Here is a 14,209-nt window from a genome sequence, read left to right on the forward strand (position 1 = left end):
TGTGGGTCCTTAAGCTCTAATTTGAGAAAAAGGGAGGAGAAAAGGACAAAGAAGGCTCTCCCCTTCCCTTGGATCCCCTTCTGCTCCCACATGCCTAGTGGGAGCCTCCCTCTTCTGCTTGAGCCTTTAGGACAGGTTCAGGACCCTGTCTCCTACCTGTCTGGCCAGACATGAGGAACAGGTTGCAAGCCCTCCACCACCTGACCTGCCAAGTCCATACAGGCCTTAGATCCAACAACTTAGAAAGGTAATGAGGGCAGCTTCCTTCGAAGGGCCATGTTCAGTGCGGAGGTGGCCTGATGATGAATGGAGAGGTGGAGTGATGGCCCCTTAATCTGCTTCTGATGCTGCTACTTCTTCACTCTGGTTTCATCATTATTGTGTGCCTTAGTTTCTCTATCTGCAAAATGGGAATAGTAACACCAAACTTACAGTGCTATTGTGAGGTGTGCAAAGTCCACGGCACAGTGCCTGGCACAATGCTGGGCCCCACAGGGTCAGGCCCTGTCGCCTGCCTGGGCAGCTTCTGGAGGAATGCCTCCACTGCCAGGGCTGGAGGGGTGGTGTGGCAAGAGATGCCTCCCCAGCCTCCTGGGTGTGCCAGCTCTGGCTGGGAGGGAGGGGCAGGGAAGGGACATCTGTTTGACACTCTTATCAGCATCCATTACCTGGTGTGTATTTTCCCAGGAGCTGATTACATTACAGCATGTGTTGATAAACATTTGGAGTCGGATTACAGAGGAAACTGAGCAGAATGTTAAGCGGGTGGTGCTTGGGTCAGGAGATGCTGAGAAAGGGCTGGCTGTGATGAGCTGGGAGTGGTGACGAGGACCCCAATCTGGAGGCTTCTTCATTTGCCCAGCCCCTTTCTCTTTCTGATCTCCCTCCACCCTACTGCTCTGGCCCTAGCAGGGCATCTAGACATGGTCCCAGAGGCAGGCTGTTATAACAGAAGAGGTATGGGACTTGGGCCTGAGGCAGTTATAGGGTCCAGTTCCAGCTCTGTCATAAACTAGCTCTTGGCACTCTGGGCCAGTCTCTTACCTCCCTGGGCCTCAGTCTCCTCCTCTGTAAAGTAGGCTTAACATCCACTCCACAGAGTGGACCAAAGGTTAAAGAAGTAACCATGCACCATGCCCTGCACATAGAATTAAGTGCTTGGTCTCAAGGCTCTTTTCCTGTGGTCCCCAGTTTACCCCCGAAAAATGGTCACTCTTGCCTTGACTGTGCCTCAGATGTTGGACCGCTGCTCTTATTTCTATTTTGAACTAAGAGGAAGTGATTTGTGTTCTTCATAAGGCAAAGACCCCTACTTCCAAACCTAGTTAGGGCTGGAGCAGGCAACCCAGGGCGAGGGTTGACTCTTCCTCCCTTTTTCTATACCTGTGCATGTGCAAGACAGCTTTAGCTAGGGAATTATTTGTGTAGTTATCTGCCTGATTTCTTTCTCCCCCACTAGTCCATAAACTCCCCGAGGACAGGTCACAATTGAGTGTCCGAAGTCCAGCCCAGGGCCTGGCACTGGCGGGAATGAATGGCTCTCCCCCATCTGATTGGTCTGGCACAGAATGGTCAAGATAACCCATCTCAGGGTTCTGTGCTGTCGAATTCCACGGTTGTTTCTGAACTTAGTGCACTGGATATACCTCTTGCTTGGCCTTTGGCATGATTCACTTTTCCTGTGGGGTATCTCTCTAGTCTCTCTGAGGTTTGGGCATTTAGACCTTCAAGAGAAGGATGTGCACCTGTCCCTCTGTCCGACTGTCCAATTTGATGGTCATGGACAAATGCACGAATGAATGAGACTGCGGGAATGCTGCTTCCACCTCCTCTCTGCCTCCCTGCGGGGCCTCCTGGAGGCGGGACGGGCACGGCGCCACCTAGCGGTCGCGGGCCGGGGAGAGCGCGTCCCGGTGCTTTCCGGTGTGGGACCTGCGACCGCCCCATAGCGCAGAGTCCGGGAGGCTCTACCCACCGCCTCTGTCGGCCCCATTCTCTAGGTCCACAGAGGGTGGAGATCCTCGGGGGAGTGTACTCTTACTGGGGTACTGGGAGCCCTGCCCCACGGCTGTCAGCTTGGGTCGGGAGCGCCGGGTGCCCAGGAGGCGGCCTCCCACCCCTCCCCCGCACACGTCGTTCCAGTCCCTCCTCCACAAAGAGGCCATTGATTGGGAAGAGCGGCCGGGTTGTGGTAGGAAGGCTGGGGGAACACGCGCGCGCACACACACACGCACACACAGAGGCACACACACAGGCGCACACACCCAGAGGCACAAACACACATATACAGAGGCACGCACACACACACAGAGGCACACACACGCACACATAGAGGCGCACACAGGCGCGCACACACACAGAGGCACACACACAGAGGCACACACAGGTACACACAGAGGCACAAGCACACATATACAGAGGCACACACAGGCACACCCCGCCTCCTGCAGCGCCTGTCACTCCGCAGGGCCCGGGGGTGGGTGAGCAGGGGTGCGAGGGGGCGTAGGGCTGGGCGCGCCAGCGTGGGGGAAAGCCCCGCCTCCCGGATGTCGTCTCTTCGCCCCCTCCTGGCTCTCGTCTCCTCCCTAACCCCTCGCCCCACCCTCTGCCTAATTTTTGCCAGTGGACCATCGGCCTTTGGATGAATCCGCAGCAAAAGGCTCATTCGGGGCGGGCCCGCCTCCCCATCCCCCTAGTGTGCGGTCTCCTCTCCCCAGCAAAGATGTTCGGTGGCACTTACGGCCCCTTTTTAATATCAGCCGAAGCCAATATTGTTAGGAAGGAAGAACTGCTGTGGCAGCTGCTGCAAAGACAAATCAGATGCAGTCATGCATCGCGGGCTGAGGGAGGGTCTGAGTGTGCGGCCGCGCGAGCTTATCAGCGCGGAATGGCTAATGGGGGCGCGGCTCCCAGCGGAAGGAGGGCTGGAGACTGTGCGCGGTGCGGCGAGGAGAGGAGAAGGCCAGGGCAGGAAAGTTTAGGCAGTAAGGATTTCCGCAATCTCTCTTCTTATCCTACCCCTAAAGGAAGCTGCTTGGACCTGAAGGTGGAGTTGAATTTGAGCCTTTGCTGGAGGTGGGGTGCCCGGCCCCTCTACAAATGCCTGCTTGATTCCCTCCGTGATGGGCAAAGGCCTTCCCTCCCACAACACCTGAATTCTGGGCACCCTGATCTTTGGAGGCCAGGACTTTCCCAGGTTCCCTATCAGTCCACCCACATCAGAAGTAGAACGAACACCCTACTATCTAACCCGTTCCTGCCTCCTGCCCCCAGCCCTGCCTCATAACTGGGCTGTGGTGGTTGGGGTGTGGCTGGCAGTTGGTACCCGTTAAAAGAGAGCTAGGAGTGATAAATACTTGGTACCACCCTCAAAGCTTCCGCTCACCACCTGGATGCCTGTGTGCACACAGGAATTGGCTGGGGGCTAGGGAGAGCATAGGTGGGGGTGCTGGCTTGCTTGGTTTATAACACTTCTTCTTGCTCCTCAATGCCAGGGCAGAGAGTGTGCCCCTGTACGTGTGTCCTCATTTGCGGGCAAGGCTGTGCCCACGCAGGTGCCTGGAGATGTGGGTTTACTCACACATTCCCAGGCTCTCAGGAAGGAATTTTGCAAGAGGCCTTCCGCCTCCTTCCTCACCTGTTCTGCCATATCCATGTCAAATGCTCATCTGGATTCTGCTTGATCACTTCCAGTGACTGGAAGCTCACTTCTTCTCCAGGCAGCCCATCTCTGCTGACTGTTAGAATACTGAGCTGGAAACTGTGCCAGCAACCTGGACAATTCCCCACCCCCATCCCAAATGCATGAAAAAGGGGCCAGGACGAGATGCCAAAAACACAGCACCCTGAGATAGTTACAGCTTGTGCTTACAGAATACCTCCTTAACCAGGCACTGTACTAAGTATTGCACGTATATTCACTCTCATAATCTTCATGAAACTCTATGAGGTCATGTTTGTTGTTATCTCCATTGTGTTGAAAAGAAAACTGAGGCACAGAGAAGTTAAGGCACTTGCCTGAAGTCCCACAGCGAGGAGGTGGTAACGCCTGATATACAGTCAGGAAGCCTGGCTCTGCCTGAGTTTAATCACCACATTATATTGCAGGCACTGCCCAGAGAGAGAGAGATGGAGACAGAGAGAAAAAACACAGAGAGAAGTAAGAATGCACAGGCGTGTGTGTGTATCTTCACCACCGTTTCTGGGAAGCAGAGCTCAGTGGTGTTAGAGGCAATGGGGAAGATTGGATATGAAATTAAGACATCAGGAATTGCCTTTCTTCTTCCTCCTCCCCACCTTTTCCTTCCCCTCCCACCCCCTTTCTTCTTCATCACTGTTGCCCTCACCTTCACCTGAATGAAAAGCCATCTTCTCAGCACTAGTGTGTTCAGGGGTTCCTTGCAAGCTGGAAACTCCATCTGGGTGCTTCCAGGCCAAGACAGATATATTGGCCTAGACAGACATAGGGGCCATACTCACAATGAAGTAGCATGAGATTAATGTGGTTGGTAGATGGGAAATAAATAGGGACGATCTGTATTTACGTTCCACACCAGCCAAGGGTTAGGTGGTACACGGTTCAGAAAGTTTTATGTTCAATTTTATGTCTAGACAGTGCTTGAGATGAGGTTATCACTTCTCTTCTAATTAGTGCAAGAAGGCTTCCCCAGGCTCTGCTTTCACAGCTTCTGCTCTCTTGGGTTTGCCATTTGTTCCCAAGAGTGAAATGTAGGTGGAGTGGGGAGACAGAATGAGCACTGGATTGGGAGTCATGACACCTGGATCTTCGACCTTGACTGTGCCACCAGCTTGCCTTGTTACCATGGATAAATTAGTCCACTCTCCTGGGTCTCCATGGCTGGGCTGTCTATCAAGGCCCTTCAATCGGTGTACTCCCTGCGTCTGTCAAACTGGGTTACTGTGTGCAGGTGGCTAGGTTGTGCACTGTGCAAGGACACCTGGCCAAGAAGGAGTTGGGGGCTGAAATCCAGCCTATGCTCTTCTCATCAGGCCTGCATCCACCTGGAGAAAGAGGCACTTTTTCTAATTTGCACAAAGTTATCACAGGGACTAGCAGTGGCCCTGTGATTAGAGTTGGAGTTGAGGGGAGATGGGAAGGGGAGTTTCTTTAGCAGAAAGTGAGATTGTGAGTTCGGAGGTGGAGGATAAAGGCTATGGAAGCAGGATCAGGGAGAAGTGCTGTGGTCCATGAACGTGGAGGTGGGGCAGAGAGCAGTGGGAATGCATCAAGGGAGGTTGGTGGAGAGAAGGGCGGGTCCATGGTGACAGTGGGCCCTTTGGCTGCATTCAAGGTACCCCTGGGAGTGGTGGTTCTCCTGCTCCCCAGCCTTGCTCACTCCTGTGGTCTCTTTGGAGTGGCTCTCTCTGCCAAGTTCCCCTCTTGGGGGAAATGGCAAGGGGTTGGGTTTTCTCCAGGGCCCTCTGTGAGAGGCTGCAGGCTCTGTAGTGGTTGTTCCCTTACTACTGTGGGCCTACTAGAGAGGCATGGAGGCTGCCCTCAGGGAACTTGCTGTCGAAGGGATCTCTTGTGCACAGGTCTAATGCCAGTGGCCCTTGTCTCCTGGGTATTGCAGACAGTCTGGTTTCTGTGTTGGACTCAGTCTTGTCTGAGGTAAAGGCTCCTACCCTAGGACTAAGGACTATGAGGAGTCACCAAATTGGACCTCACTGGGCCTTCAGAGGTAGAAGATCTGTTGGGGACAGAGTTCTGAGGCCCCCCCGTAGCCAGGGAGGATGTGGGGGTCACTGAGGAGGAAAACTCGAGACGAAAGGCTTCTGCAAGGATGAAGGGGAGGTGGGCAGGCTGGGGGTTCTGTGGGGGCAAAGCCTCCCTTTCACTTGGTTGGGGGGTGACAGAGTGAGGGGACCGTGGGAGTGGGCATTGGGAGGGGCTTGCTCTGTGAGGGGGTCCCACAACCCATCAAGGACTGAGCCTCTGGAGACCGTTTTGTCTGCCTGGTCCCACTGCCAGCCCACCGCTGTTCAGAAGCAGCCCTTCCCATTCTCTTGGATCCTCTGAGGAATCCCACGTTCCTTCTGTTTGACTCAAAGTCCTTCCTACTGTAGGCCTTGCCCATCCCCCCATAGCCCAGCAGGTACGATGTTTGGATGGCAAACCATTTAAATGGCCACGCCTGCCCCAGCCACTCTGTCTCCTTGGCAGCCCCAGTTGTGTGAGGATAGGATAGGGTGCAATTAAGCCCCGGGGCTGTCCTCTCTGCACTGACAGCTATAGGAATGTCATCATGCCTGTGCCAGGCACTCCCACCCCTTTCTTCCAGGGTGCCCACACTCCTGTTCTTTAGAAGAAAGGGACGGAGTCTGATAATCTGTCTGATGCCCACGTAGTGGCTGTGCTGAGTGACGTGTTGTTTTGAGGATGTCCCTGCCCCCTGGTCTTGCCTTTGGTCTCCAGTACCCAGTGAAGCAAGCTGTGGGCTCTGAGGAGTTCACACCAGAGAGAAACTGCCCTGGAGTGGAGCAACTGAATGTCCTCTCCCCTGTGTGACCGCAGTGCTATAATAATAATAACAGAGAGCTGGCATTTCTTGAGCTCTTACTGTGTGCCAGAGACACCGCTCTAAGTGCTTACACATAGGTATTCGTTTTCTGTGGCTGCTGTAACAAATTATCACAAACTTTATACATTGAACTTATGGCATAAAGCAACACAAATGTATTATCGTGTAGCTCTGTGGTAGGTTAGGAGTCTGACACAAGTCTCACTGGGCTAATAATCCAGAACGTGAGGCCAGGCGCGGTGGCTCACGCCTGTAATCCCAGCACTTTGGGAGGCCAAGGCAAGTGGATCACAAGGTCAGGAGTTCGAGACCAGCCTGGCCAACATCGTGAAACCCCATCTCTACTAAAAATACAAAAAAAATAGCCGGGTGTGGTGGCGGGCACCTGTAATTCCAGCTACTTGGGAGACTGAGGCAGGAGAATCGCTTGAATGCAGGAGGCGGAGGTTGCAGTGAGCCAAGATCGTGCCATTGCACTCCAGCCTGGGCTACAAGAGTGAAACTCCATCTCAAAAACAAAAACAAACAAACAAACAAACAAAAATCCAGATGTTGGAAGGGCTGTGTTCCTTTCAGGAGGCTCCAGGGGTGATTTCACTCCCTTGCCTTTTCTGGTTTCTGGAGGCCACCATCTTCCTTGGTTTGTGGCTCCCCTCCCCACTCCATTTTCAAAGCCAGCAAATGGTGCATCTCTTTCTCAGATGCTGCTTCTGTTATCGCCTGTCTCTCTAACCCAGCCAGGATGGGGTCTTTGCTTTAAGGACTCATGTGATTAGGTCGGGGATACCTAGAGCATCCAGGATCCTCTCTGCATATCAAGGGCCATTCTCTAAGCACATCCACAAAGTCCCTTAGCCGCTCAGGGCAACATATTCACAGGTCCTGGGGATTAGGGTGCTGACAGCTTTGAGGTCCATTATTTTGCCTATCACAACATACTTGAACTTTTTCACACAAAGATGGATGTAAGGTGGGTAGTGTTATTACCCCCATTTTAAAGATAAACACACCGAGGCACAGAGAAGCTAAGTAACTTGCCCAAGTTTACTTTGACAGTCACGTATTCAGGATTCAAATAGGGGCAGCCTGACTCCACAGTTGTACCTCAGTCACTGTCACAAGGAGATATCCAAGTTTCACGTGGTATAAGGCCGAGTCCCCTGTAGGTCAGCAGTGCAGTGGAGGATCATTGTATTTATTGAGCACCTACTATGTGCCAGGCCCTAGGAGGGGCTCCCAGAGGTACATGACAGAGCTCCAACCTGAGCCCAGGTCCCAAGTGCATCATCTCTCCTCATCCTATTGTTGTGTGAAAGGCCGCGGGACCCTCCTGTAAAGGTGAAACGGGAAAGGATGGAGCTCCAGTGGGGGCTTGTGGCCCAGGGTTCTGGATTGGGCCCAGGTAGAGGAGGAGAAAGGTGGGTGCCCTATACCTTGCAGGACCTGGCTGGGCCACATCGGAGCCTGCAGGGGCTGACTCACCAGGCTGACTGTGCCTGCCCATCCATCACAATGGGGAATGAGCCCTCCGTGAGCCTGAGACCTGCAAATCATAGAAATTAAGAGCAATTAGAGAGGGAAGCAGCAGCCCCTGGCAGCACTTCCGGCCACAGAGGCAGCTTGGCAACTTTATGGGATGTTTCCTCCCATTTTGTGGTCCAGCTGGGAGACAGAAACAAGCCAGCTCAGCACAAGGCCCCCTCAAGGTGCTTCAGTGCAACTTGAAGGTGGGACCTACAGCCCCTCCACAACCAGCCGTCTGCCCTGCCTTCCCATCCTGGGGCCTTTTCCCAGCCTCGCCCTGAGGGTTCCTTTCTGTCTGTGCACTCGCTCTGTCCTCTACACTAGACCTCTGGAGAGCTGTGTCTGGGGACCTGCAGGAGGGAGAGAAACAGCCAGGGTCACCTTGATGGGTTGTGGCAGGTGCTGCCTCCACTCCCGTGTTCTCTCCCTCCGCTCTACCTTGCCTAGCCCAGCTGGAGGGGTCTTTCCACTTCCCGGCCAGGGGCAGCTCTTGAACAAACCTTCTTATTCCCCCTCCCTGCTAGGGAAGAGGTGGCTAAGCTCATAGAAAGCATGCAGGCCAAAGCGGCGGAGACCCCCATGGGTTTCAGGTGGCGGTGCCAGGATGGTGCCATTGGTTAAAAGACAAAAGCCAGAGGAATTCTCTAGTTTCCCAAGTACTTTGCTGCCTTGAATCCTTACCCCTTGCCCGTGTCCTTCACCCCACGCCCTTTCCTGAGCTGTGGTGAGAAGGACAGAGAAGGGCCTGGGAGAGGGACTGGCTCTGAGAAGGGCAGAGGTGTCTCTGGAGTTGGGGTGGGGGAGGGGGAGTGGTATCTGGGACAAGGGAGAGTCGTGGTCTGCACCCTTCTCTGGGTGGAAGCTATGATATTGCAAGGGTGCCCTTTGCCCCGCTCTGGGGCCCGGTATTTTAGGATAGGCCCACTGTGCCGGATCAAGGTCCCCTGGAGAGAGAGACCCGAGTGGAGTGGAGGGGCTTCTCTGCTGCTCTCCACCACCCTTCCTGAGGCCTCTGAGCTGGCCATGAGCCAACCCTTCTCCTTCGCCTCTTCCGCCACTGTAGGTGGGGCAGCCTTGGACTCTCAGCCAGACCTGAGTCTGCTGCAGAGGGCTGTCTCCTGATGGGGGCAACAGGGCTGGGTGAAGGGAGACGGAGTGGGACAAGGCTGTGCCCGTGCCCTCACTAGTGTGGGCAAACTGAAGGGGGAGGGGTTGGCAGACTCCAAGGGCAACCTAGACCCCTGTATCCTTGGAGATGGATGGTCAGTGAGGCAGCGCGTGGAGCAGCAGGCGCCACCGGGGGTGCAGGGTTGCTCCACCACAGGCTCAAGTCTGTCCTGTCCTCCCCTTGGGCCTCTGACTGAGGGCTGCTAAGGCCGTTCCCAGTGCCACCATTCTCTGACTCTCCTCATGGTGACTCTGCCTCACGTCTCATCTAACTGGCCTTGGGTAGGTGGCTTAGCCTCTCTGTGCCTCAGTTTCCTCAACTGTAAAATGAGAATAACAATAGCACCTACCTCATAGGGTTATTATGAGGATGAAATGATTTAAATATATAAAGTTTATAGACTGATATCTGTCACGTAGAAAGTGCTGTAGAAGGATTAGCTATTATTATAGTCACTCATGTTATTTCAAAGACCACAATCAAGCAGACGTGGGTTGGAGTCCTAGCTGTTCCACTTAAAAGCTCTGTGACCTTGGGAAAGTGACTTATCCTTTCTGAGTCTGTTTTTTCACCTGTAAAATAGGTGTAGTAATAATCACAACACTGCATGAAGTTGTGGTGATAGAATGAGACACCTGGAAACATTTGCTGAACGAACTGTAAGGCACCTTGGACAATCCATTGCTTCATCTTCCTGGCTGGGGGTCAGATTGAGCACAGTCTCTACAGGAGGTAGTGGGACTCCTGAGGGGGAGCTGGGATCTTCAGGGTGGCCAGATTGTGCCAGGAAATCCCACAGGGACAGTGCCTGCTCTTGATTGGATAACGTGAGGACTTGGAGCAGAAATCCTGGTTCTGTTCCCAGGCCACCTTGGGACCCAGAGGTGGGGCAGTGGCAGGTGGCAGATAGCATGTGTTGGTGTTGCCTGGGCTTCTCACACTGAGGGTGTGAGCAGATACATGCTGTGGCCAGGCCTGTGAAGGGCACAGGCTGGGCTTTGTCCCCACTGGGTGCCTGCTGATGCTGATGGCACCCTCAGGATAGTCAGACCTGGCAGGGACATGCATCACCCCCAAGAGCTCCTCCCTGACCTGCAAATCTCAGTTAGTGCCCTACAGGTCCTCAGGGCTCTGCATCCTGGTCTTTGTAGCTCTCGTCACGGTTTGTTATTTTTACACGATTAGTGAATGTTTGTCTCTCCCACAAAAATGTAAGCTCCATGAGAGCAGAGGCTGCATCTGGATGGTTCCTTATGGGATCTGGAGCCTGGAATTGACCCTGACATACGTGCTCAATACTTTCTTGATGACCGAGTATATGACAATAGCAGCTAGCACTTGCTTAGTTTTTGTTACATGTCAGCCATTGTTCTGAGCACTTGACATACACATATAAACCTCACAATACCCCTATGAGGTAGCTATTGATATTGTCGCTATTTTACAGATGAGGAAACTGAGCTACACAGAGGTTAAGTAAATTGCCCAAGGTAATACAGCCATCAGTTGGTGGAGCTGGGATTTAAGCCAGGCAGTTTGGCTCCAGAGTCCATGCTTTTAGCCGTTGTGCTCTACTGCCTCCTTAGAGGAATGAAGGAACGAATAAAACACTTTATTTATTTATTTATTTATTTTGAGATGGAGTCTCGCTCTGTCACCCAGGCTGGAGTGCAGTGGGTGATCTCGGCTTACTGCAATTTTCACCTCCCGAGTTTAAGTGATCTTTCTGCCTCAGCCTCCTGAGTAGCTGGGATTACAGGTGTGTACCACCATACCTGGCTAATTTTTGTATTTTTAGTAGAGCCAGGGTTTCACCATGTTTGCCAGGCTGGTCTTGAACTCCTGACCTCAAGTGATCTACCCTCCTCAGCCTCCCAAAGTGCTGGGATTACAGGCGTGAGCCACCGCACCTGGCCCACATTATATATTTATCATGTATGCTGCTTTCGACAAATGAGTTTTGGGGAGGGAGCGAATGGTGTAGCTCCTCTGCATTAGACCACATGGTGCTGATGAGCAGGACACCCCTGGCTCCTGATCGTCTAAAGAGGGAAAGGAAGCCCATGAAGAGCCCTTTGGAGAAAGTCTCCTTCCCATTCCCGTCTCCTCCCAGTCAGGTGCTGAGCAGTATGGGGTGACTGTACACTCAGATATGTCTAATCTGGGGCTGGTTGTTGGCTCTCTCTTTTCGGAATTAAGGAAGTGCAAGGAGACGGGGCATGGGCACACCATCCCCTGAATTCCCTTCCTGACCTCTGCCTCCTGTGTCCCTGGAGGTGCTGCTGATAGGGCAGGGGCTTCTTTGTCACTGCAGGAGAAGACTGAGGAGGTGAGTCTACTCATCTGGTCCCTGGTTCCTGTCATATCGGTCCCCAGCAGTGCCTGCTTCCCTCTCTGCATCCCCCTCCACATTTCTCTTCCTAGCTGCTTGGTTCCTGGACCTTCAGGATTTCAAGAAGATGCTGCTACCTGGGAAGCCCCTGGGAATTTTTAACAGAAACTTACCCTCTTGGAGCATGACTTAAAGAGACCAGAAAGGGAAGTACCTACTTTGTGGTTGGCACAATGCCAGGGGCTTCACATTTGTTAACTCATTACCTCATTTGATCCTCACAAGAACCCTATTCTTCTTCTTCATTAACAGAAAAAAATGGGGGCTTGAGAAGGTCTAAGCAAGTTGCTCAAGGTCGTGTGGTATAAGAGGCAGAGATGAACTCTGATGTCAGGATTGTAGGACCCAAGGTCTGTACTGGATCCACTGCTTGGAGACAGAAACAGGTGAGGTGGGGGTGGGGGGCTAGGGTTGGAGCTGTACCAACTGGGATGCCATCCATTCTCCCCAAAGCAGAGATCATTGTCCCAGGGCTGGGACTGTCATATTCCGGTGACATTAACCCCTGGGGAGGAAGAAGGAAACTCCCTAGCAGAGGGGTAGGGTGGCAAGTGTGGGAGGCAAAGGCAGGAGAGGACCTGGGTAGTGGCTGGGGGTAGGGGGACTGTTAGAAAAGATCCCAAGGAAGGGACAGTGAGGAAGCCTTGTCCCAGAAGTGTAGGAACATGCTTCTGGGGGTGTCCAGTCCTGTGGGCTGTTGACTGCAGGGTGCCCATGGTCTTCTCACTCTCCAGATTACTGGGGCATGCACCCACACTGCACACATGCACAGACATGCTCCATCATCCTCTGTCATAGCCTGCCATCACAGACAAAAACAGGCCTGCACCGGGCTCACTCTGACAGCCCTTCACTTCCTGGTGCTCCCCTTGGCTCTTCTGTTCCCAGCCCTATCCACATCCGGCCTGTCTCTGTCTCTCTCTCTCTCTCATTCTGTGTGTGTGTGTGTGTGTGTGTGTGTGTGTGTGCGCGCGCGCATGTGTCTTCTTCCTAAGCCTCCATAATTTTCTGCTGTCTGTTGGTCTCTCTTAGGTTTGCACAAACACAGGTACCCGATCTGATAATCACTCTGTTGTGTGTCACACACAGGCACCCAGGCATACATAGGCACACACAACCCTCAGTCTGTCCCTCCCTCTGCTCCTTAGCTGCTTGTCTTTTGGTCTTTCACTCCAATCCATGTACAGCTCTGGGGCCTGGAGAACCCCACTTATCTTTAAAGGGTCTGTGCTATTTCTTCTTTTGTTTCTCTCCCCACTGCCCAGTGCCCTCTGCCTGCCTGTGAGCTCTGACTGTTGAGGGGGCTCTAGCAGGCCTGCTACTGACCTCTCAGTCTGTGTAACCTTTTGGGTCCCCTTCCCAGCCTCCATGCAGGCTCTCCCAGCTGGGTACAGAGCTGTGCAGGCCCCCTCCTGGAAGTGGCAGCCGTGGGAGCAGCTGGCCAGGGAATGGCTATGTGGGTGGGGACAAGCAGGGCTGGAAAGGAGTTTGTTTGCCTTGGATTCTTTTCTGTGAAAATTTTTGTCCATTTGCTATGATCCATTGATTTCAGCTGATGTCATTCTGGTACATGGGAGAGACTTTGACATCCATCTAGATCAGGGGCCAGAGCCTGGACTCGGGAGTCAGAAACCTTGGTTCTTGCTCCAGAGGAACCTCAGTTTCTTCATCAGATATATCAGTTTGGAATTAAAGGTCTTTAGTTTAATTCTAAAATTCTGAGCATCTAGGAGACTTCTACTTTAGAGTCTAGCTGCACCCTGATCATCCCAATTAAAATCTCCCTCTCTGTGACTTATTTGTTTATACAGACAACATATGTGCAGACATGCAGACACACACATGCACATGCAAATGCGGCTTTAGCTACTCTGGGTTTTCCAGGAACTTCCTCAACTCAGGTGGGACGTAGCCTCCTTGTGTGTGCTGCAGTGTGTGCTCACTCCACTTCACTCCACGGCACATCGCTGGGTTGAAATGTACCTACTGATGACAGTGACCTAGGACAATGACCCACCTCTCCATCTGTCCCCACACCCCCTCCCCTAAGATTAAAGACCCAAATCCTGAGTCTTGCTCTTGCTGCTCCCCCCTTGGCTGTGAGAAAGAAAAGGGAAGTAGGAACAGCCCAGGAGGGGTGTGGAGTGATCACGGGACCCTGGAATGTCAGGGCTCGAAGGGACCACCTGACTTCTAGCCTAGTCAACAGGTTTCCAAACATTTCACTTCATGTGTGGAACCTCGGCTCTGACCACGCTTACCTGCACATGCAAACAAACACAACTGATTAAAGCCAAAATGCGTGTGTTAAGGTGGGTGGGAGCTTGGCACAGCACGCTCACCCCCATGACCACTTCTACATACCCGTGAGTAAGCAAGCATCCTGCAGCCCTTTCTAACTCTGACAAATACGGCTTAAAATCCGGCCAGCCAGCCCACTGGTTCCTGGTGTAGTCCCCGAGACCAGAAGCATCAGCATCACCTGACGACATCTTCAAAATGCAGATTCTTAGGTTCTGCGGAGTCAGTAATCTGGGGGTAGGCCCAGTGACTCATGTTCAACAGGCTCTCTGGGTGACTCTG

At 53.0% G+C, this 14,209-nt stretch overlaps 2 long non-coding RNA genes across 6 annotated transcripts in view; one reads left to right on the top strand and one right to left on the bottom strand.

Moving 5' to 3' along the window:
- LOC105476361 (uncharacterized) overlaps positions 1-14,209 on the top strand; it is a 50,892-nt gene that overhangs the window by 9,873 nt on the left and 26,810 nt on the right. For 4 of the 5 annotated variants that reach the window (XR_011611116.1, XR_011611118.1, XR_011611115.1 and 1 more), the window contains exon 3: positions 11,434-12,012. This is a non-coding gene — a long non-coding RNA (uncharacterized lncRNA). The remainder of the gene's footprint in view (positions 1-11,433; positions 12,013-14,209) is intronic. The other variant, XR_011611117.1, reaches the window with a different exon arrangement.
- LOC105476360 (uncharacterized) lies at positions 7,586-14,146 on the bottom strand. Its single transcript, XR_984050.3, has 3 exons — positions 13,991-14,146; positions 8,025-8,085; positions 7,586-7,872 (listed from the first exon to the last, which is right to left on the bottom strand). It is a non-coding gene; the product is annotated as an uncharacterized lncRNA (long non-coding RNA).

This window comes from Macaca nemestrina, chromosome 12, assembly GCF_043159975.1.
Source record: "Macaca nemestrina isolate mMacNem1 chromosome 12, mMacNem.hap1, whole genome shotgun sequence".
Classification (NCBI taxonomy): Eukaryota; Metazoa; Chordata; class Mammalia; order Primates; family Cercopithecidae; genus Macaca; species Macaca nemestrina.